Genomic DNA, 7,778 nt, shown 5'->3' on the forward strand with positions numbered 1-7,778 from the left:
CAATACTCATGTTCTTAGTTATGATGTACATCGTCTACTTTGATTATATACTTAGTATAGCTAGTTTACCATTATGTTTATGCATAAGTTCGTATAGTGCTCGCTCTAGTGTACACGGGGTGAGTGGTCGACATTGTGTAAGCGCGGTGCTTATATGTTGTTTTCCTGCAGATACATCATATATTCTAGGTCATATGGTAGATCGTGGATGTGACACTCCCGTTGAGTCCTTTGTAGTCCACTCCCCAAATATAGGTGCAAGTAGGGTCCAGTTACAAAGGAAGAACAAGCTCTGTTCTTAATCTTCCTTAGTAATATCCCTTATGTGTAGATATAAAGATGACCTTAGCCATGACTACTAGGTGTAATTGCACTAATCAATGTATGCTTTGACTTGTAATTGAGAATCACTTAGGAATTATTCCTCTAATATTATACTTAACCATGCTAATGCCATAGAAAGGAGTACTCTGAGTGATTTATCACTGATCCATAATTATCATATACATAATTTATCCTATGACTTACCCCTGTTGTGAGTAGAATATTGGTTATGGTTTACTTCTCTATCAATAGTATAAGTTATCAATACATGTCCGTGCTAGACCTTCTCTGTGGTAAAAATATAAATAACGATACCTAGAATACTCTCGAGTAAAGTGCTACAATGGTATATTATATGTGCACTTGCAGATTCCTTTCATTCATATATATATATATATATGTATATGTATATGCCTCCTAGTCACATAAATTAATAAAGAACTACTATAGTAGTAATACTAGGTAGTACCAACAAATATTTCTGGCACCAACACTAGGGATAGCAACAAAGTAAAAGATGCTAAGGAATGTAAACAACATAGGGTGACTACTTTAAACAAGTGACACATTAATAAATACCAACAAGCATTTTTGACGCCGTTGCTGGGGAAGGTAGCTAGGCAAAAGAAGTATTGATAAACTTATACTTATTGATGTGATTGAGATAACTATTGACCTCTACTGAAATAGGCTTACCCTTGTGTTGTCTACTTGTGTATCTTATGCAGGGTAATGTATGACCGGTTTTGACCTTCTGACAAACTATGTTGAAGATTCAGAAGCATTAATCAGGAGAACTAGAGCTAAACTCAAGAAAGTTTTAGCTTTAGAGTCAGAAGATAACCAGATAAGGCGAAGCTTAACACTAGAATTTGAAGCCTTGGCTAAAAGGACTCTATGAATTCTCTGGTCAAACTATAGCCAACATCCAAACTAGACCAACTGTCAATGTTGGAGACAATGGATTTGAGCTCAAACCAGCCCTCATCAACATGGTGCAAGCTAGTCAGTTTTGTGGAAAGGCACATGAAGATGCGAGTGCACATCTCCAACACTTCCTGGAGATCTGTAGCACTTTCACCATCAAAGAAGTGACCCAAGCTGCCATACTACTCTGCCTCTTCCCATTCTCACTTTTGGGGAAGGCGAAGTAATGGTTCGTTGCCAATAAGGATAGAAACACTACATGAGATAACTGCTCCACTGCCTTCCTAGCCAAGTTCTTTCCCATAGGCAAGACCAATGCTCTGCGTGGGAGAATTTCAAGTTTTAGCAGCAACACGATGAATCTATCCTTGAGGCTTGGGAATGCTTTCAAGATTACATATTAGAATGTCCTCATCATGGGATGGAGAATTGGCTACTCATGCAGACCTTCTACCATGGGTTGACCAATAGTACCCGTGAGACTATGGATGCTGCTGCTGGAGGTGCCTTCCTATCACTCACTATCCCAGCTGCAATAGCTCTCATGGAGAAGATGGCCTCCAACCAAAGCTAGAATGAAGAACATACTCAGACCCGCAAGAGAGGTGGAGGTATGCATCAACTCAAGGAGGTAGACATGTTGTCTGCCAGGATAGACCTGCTGATGAAGAAGCTCGAGGACCAAAATAATGAAAAGCAAGACGTCATGCACATTCATGATTCCTGCATGATGTGTGAAGAGTGTGAAAACACTAGGCATTCAGGGAGCAACTGTCCTAAAACCTATGAGGATGTGAACTTTGTCAATAATAACTACTTTCATCCTCAACAGAATCAAGGATGGAATCAACAACAAAGGCCAAACTACCAAGGTAATTACCATGGTAACTATCAAGGTAATAATTTTAATAATTTCAATCAACCACCCTTGAGAGAATGAATTACTAGCCAATCCAAACTTATGGAGGAATTATCTAGAAAGGTAGCTACCAATGATAAAATTCTAGAGAACATAAATAACAGAATGGATAGCTTTGCTTCTACCATTAAGAACTAGCATAGCTTTAATAAAATGATAGAACCACAAATAGCTCAGCTGGCGGCTGCTGTTCCTCCATCTGACAAAGGTAAGATTCTAGGGTAGCAGGAAGATCTAGAAACTACAAATCTTGTCAATATTCACAATGCAACATATTACCATATACAACCATCGACAAAAAGGTGGATAGACTATACCTTGCCCGAAAAGAAGAGCGATCTAGGGAGACCTGTCATCCCCATCGCCATTGGACCTCACATTTTCCAAGAAGCTATCTGTGACTTTGGAGCAAGTGTCAACATTATGCCTAAGGTAATCTATGATAAAATTAATGGAGATACTTTGTTGTACACAAATATGCGTTTATAGCTTGTAGATCAGACATTCTTCTATCCCAAGGGAGTTCTTGAAGAGGCCATTGTTCGAGTGGGACAATCATATGTTCTCGTAGACTTTGTGGTTTTAGAAATAGGTGGAGATGTAAGGGCACCCATTATCTTGGGCGAACCTTTCCTAAACACCACAAAAGCCACCATCTACATGGATAGTGCCAAGATATATTTCACAATCAAGGATAAAAAAGAAAAGTTTTCTTTGAAGAACCACATCCTGCAATCTCCTGGACATCCATAGACACCGTATCTACCTGAATAGACAATAGTGACTAAGAAGAAGAACAACGGGAGAAGGAGGAAGAACAAAGCCATGCAATCACAAGAAAAATTAGTCAACATGATCAACAGACTCAAATCAGAGTACAACCACCTCCTCGCTTCACCATTCCTTGCTAAGAAGCATGATCTAGGTGTACCCATGATCAAGTGTACCATTGGACAAAGAATATTCCACAAGCCCTTGTACGACATTGAGTCAGGTGTTAATATAATGTCCAAGGTAATGTATGAATATTTATTTGGTGACAAACCTTTGTTTCCTACATATATGCAATTACAGATGGCAAACCAATCAATCCGATTTCTAGAAGGAATAGCAAGAGATGTCATGGTAAGAATACACGATCAGTTTACCCCTGCTGACTTCATGGTTCTAGACATGGGTGAAGAAGAAGATGATACACCCATCATCTTAGGAAGACCGTTCCTCAACACCACCAATGCAGTCATCTGTGTTAGATCTAGACAAGTCCACTTCCAATTCCCTAGAGAGAAGGTATGCTATTATTTCAATAGTTATACCACTTATGAATAGCCCAAGAAGACCCGCTCTAGAAGACATCGATCATCCCAATGCCGAAAGAATCAATCTCTAAAGAATGAATGGGAAGAAGATGAAGAACCTAAAGAAGTTGTGAAAGATGAACATACTCCACCTAAGACTAGTCCATAGACTAAGCAGGTGTGGAAGGAAAAAGTGGTAACATCTGAGTCACTATCACAAGAGGTGCAACCATCATGGTCTCAATTCCCGGGACCGACAGATGCACCCGAAGAATAATGAACAAGACTCCAGTAAAGTCCTATCTAGAGGACTTAAAAATATGAACCCTCACCGGGAGGTAACATCAATAGTTATCCATATTCACTTTTCTATATTGTATAATTTATTTTTACTTTTAGCATATTTACTTTTTGCATTAGCATTACATTTAATAAAAGAAAGATAAAAAGTTTCATGACTAAATTGCATCATTAAAGCCTAAAGCCCCATGTGAATAATTTTCTCGGTTTGTAAAAGCCTAAAAGAATATCCACTGTGGTGGCATAAAAAAATAAATATACCATGCATACATATTTTTTTGTTCTGCTTATCATAAATAAGAAAACCTAAACAAAAAGGGTATATATTAGGTAAACATCTTGCCAAAATTCTACCAATACAAAAATATTTCTAAACCTCAAGAACTAATCTCAGGATGGCTGACCGCTAACTCCTATCCTAATTCGTTCCACGAGTTTTGGTATTCTTATTGGTATTTTGTAGGATGATGCACAAAGATCAAGAGCAAGTTCACCCGGTCATTTTCATCTCATCTCTGGACGAGAAGGACATCCGCTAGTAAAAGCGCTCTAAGAAAGACCACATCAACATCTAGCTTGGGGGACGAGCATCCCCCATGTATCTAGCTAAGTATTTATTTCATTTGCTATTTTTAAGTCTACTATATAGTTGCTAAAAAATAATAATAAAATAAAAAGATGTATAACTAAAAACAAAATAAAAATTTATCCTTGAGTTAGAAATATATATGTTAGTAAGGTGTGATCTAAAAATAATAATGAAAACAAAATAAAAAATTTGTGTCTAGATTTCTTTAAAGTTTGATTTTTAAGAGCTGAATAAATAAAAGGACTATGAGAATAATCTCTTATGATAGAAATGATGAATAGTTGCTCTGTTATAATTCCTTTTAAGTACCTAGTTTTCAGCCTTGAATTCTCCTGAGTTTTGGATACGACTGTTTTGATATAAGAATTTACTCTGAACTTGAAACTCATGGATAGCGTATGCTTGATCTATGTCTAAGTAATTGATGAATATGATATGAGAAGGTCTAAGCTGTTGTTTATCTTGTTCCAAATGATACTAAAATTCTGGAGATTTATCTTTTGAAAAACATCAAAGTCCTATATGATGAGCTCCTGTATAACAAAGCTTGAATTCCTACCAAAGCCATACATGATATTTAGATTAGAAAAACTTCCACATATATGCTGCCTGTTTTGTATTGAGTTTAGTCAAGCTTTGTTGATCCTTATGAGAGGTTTGTCATGCTCTTAAAATCAAGATCACGTACACACCACCCACATATGCACTACTCCTAACTGGGGGTAGGCGCAACAACATGCCATTCCATCTAGATCCACCTAAAAATGTTTTACTCCTACACTGGAAGTGAACATCAAAAACATGCTTGATAGGTTTTCATTCACCAAATAAATGCTCCAAATTCTTGTTGCTATCTCTCAAAAGTTTTGTTGCAAAAGAAAAGAAGCATGGGGCTATGCAAAAGTTATTCATGGAAAAAAAGAAAAGAGTTAAAAAAATGGACAAGTGTCCAAGATATTTAAAACAATGGGTACTCATATGCCCGCTTAAAAAAAGAGAAAAGAGAGATGAATATGATAGCTCATATTTTCTTGCAAAGTTGTTTCTAAAAAAGAGATATGTTTTCAAGGAACAAAGTAGAATTAGGTTAGTCACCATATATATATCCACCATATACATCCACACACATGCACATCTTGATTTGATTGTATGACTCAACTCTCTTTGGATCCGAGGTTTGACTTTACAATATATGTATTGCAAGTATGCTCTTTCATGCTTTTTCCACTCCTATGAGCTCCACATAAGCTTAGTTATAGATGAAAAAGGCATAACATCACTATTGCCTTAGTAAGGATCCACAAATACCACATACATTGAGAGACTTGAGAGTGTCATACAATGGAAGCTCTGAGTTTTATTTTGAAAACTTATAAAAACTCTAGAATAATGGTTGAGCAAAGAACTTGAGTTATAGTGCTTGACTTGATCATTCTATCTTTCAATTGCTCAAGACCCAAGTGAAGGCTAAGAAGCCTCATGGTTGAAGATAATATGGGTGAGTTTGAAAGTGAGATTAGTTCATTCTAATCCAAAGGAGAGTGAAAGCATTGACACAATTCCTGATCCATTTACTAAGTTTGGGGGAGTTTGTTGATGGTAGTTAACAACCATTATAAACCATCCATCTAACATGCATAAGGGCATAAATATAATAACCAACGAAGGTCTAGGGGTTTAAACTAACAAATTTCATGAGTTTTGGTGAATCTGTATTTTCTACAGGGTTTATCTAGAAAACCGTCAAGGTAGACCTAGATCTCAGATTTAATCGCGCTTATCCATAGCAAAAACAACCCCAGAAGGTTCCAGAAGACTCGAGAGGACTCTACACTGAAGCAGAGGGCGAGACACCACCAGGCAGGCCGGCCAGCCCCTAGGGCCCACCTGTCAGCCTTCCGTTGTTATGTCGGTTCTCCACCACCTCCTAGATTGCATCTACATCATTTATTCAAGTTGGTTTGATCCGAGGGCTTAGGATTGATGCTCCGACTTATATATACTAGCCCCTACCCCCTCCCTTAGGCATTACATAAGTCATTTGAGAAGATAAAAATCCTAATCATCCTTAGAGCTCCATCATATTCTAGGGCATAACTAGTTAGGCTAGATCTAGAGGGAGGCAAGCAGGCTTTGTTTGGATTCCTAATCTTATCAAGAGCATGGTTTGGTATAATCTTTGTATCCCCTCTCTTTTGTATCTCCATTACTTTTATATGTTTGCTACAATTGTTATGACAAGATTGGTATTCACAATACTCATGTTCTTAGTTATGATGTTCATCATATACTTTGATTATATACTTAGTATAGCTAGTTTATCATTATGTTTATGCATAAGTTCGTATAGCACTTGCTCTGGTGTACATAGGATGAGTGGTCGACATTGTGTAAGCGTGGTTCTTATATGCTGTTTACCTGCAAATACATCCTATATTCTGTGTCATGTGGTAGATCACGGATGTGACACTCCCATTGAGTCCATTGTAGTTCACTCCCCGAATATAGGTGCAAGTAGGGTCTGGTTACGAAGGAAGAACATGCTCTATTCTTAATCTTCCTTAGTAATATCCTTTATGTGTAGATATAAAGATGACCTTAGCCATGACTACTAGGTGTAATTGCACTAATCAATGTATGCTTTGACTTGTAATTGAGAATCACTTAGGAATTATTCCTCTAATATTATACTTAACCATGCTAATGCCATAGAAAGGAGTACTCTGAGTGATTTATCATTGATCCATAATTATCATATACATAATTTATCCTATGACTTACCCCTGTTGTGAGTAGAATATTGGTTATGGTTTACTTCTCCATCAATAGTATAAGTTATCAATACATGTCCGTGTTAGACCTTCTCTGTGGTAAAAATATAAATAACAATACCTAGAATACTCTCGAGTAAAGTGCTATAATGGTATATTATATGTGCACTTGCAGATTCCTTTCATTCATTCATATATATATATATATATATATATATATATATATCTGCTACTCTTCCACAGCCCTCGCCAGCCATCGATCCGATCACTGCCCCCACCGCTGACACCGTCGCTGGGCGCATCACCGGTCCCATCGCCTGCACCTCCACTAGATTGCTAGCCCCCATCGTTGACCTCATCACCGGGTGCCACCGCTGGTCTGCTCGCCTGCCCCACTGGTTTCCCGATGGCAGATGACACCGACGCTGCTGTGGCCGCTGCTGCCGCCGCCAAGGAAGCCAAAGATTGCTGTCTCGCCACGGCCGCTGAAGAACGTCGCCTCGCGACTGAGGCCAAAGCCCGCAACTAAGAAGCACGCTGTGCCGAGGAGGCTCATCTCCGTGACGCTGCGCTAGATGTGTATGAGAGCGCCCACGAGGCCCTTTGGGCATAGGACACTGCCATTGTCAACATTAAGGCCCTCATCCCCA

At 38.3% G+C, this 7,778-nt stretch overlaps 1 non-coding gene across 1 annotated transcript; it reads right to left on the reverse strand.

Annotated features, from left to right (window-relative positions):
* Positions 1 to 1,566: 1,566 nt before the first annotated feature.
* LOC136547680 (small nucleolar RNA R71) lies at positions 1,567 to 1,674 on the reverse strand. Its single transcript, XR_010781645.1, has one exon. It is a non-coding gene; the product is annotated as a small nucleolar RNA R71 (small nucleolar RNA).
* Positions 1,675 to 7,778: the final 6,104 nt, after the last annotated feature.

The sequence above is a fragment of the Miscanthus floridulus genome, chromosome 3 (genome assembly GCF_019320115.1).
Source record: "Miscanthus floridulus cultivar M001 chromosome 3, ASM1932011v1, whole genome shotgun sequence".
In the NCBI taxonomy this organism is placed as follows: Eukaryota; Viridiplantae; Streptophyta; class Magnoliopsida; order Poales; family Poaceae; genus Miscanthus; species Miscanthus floridulus.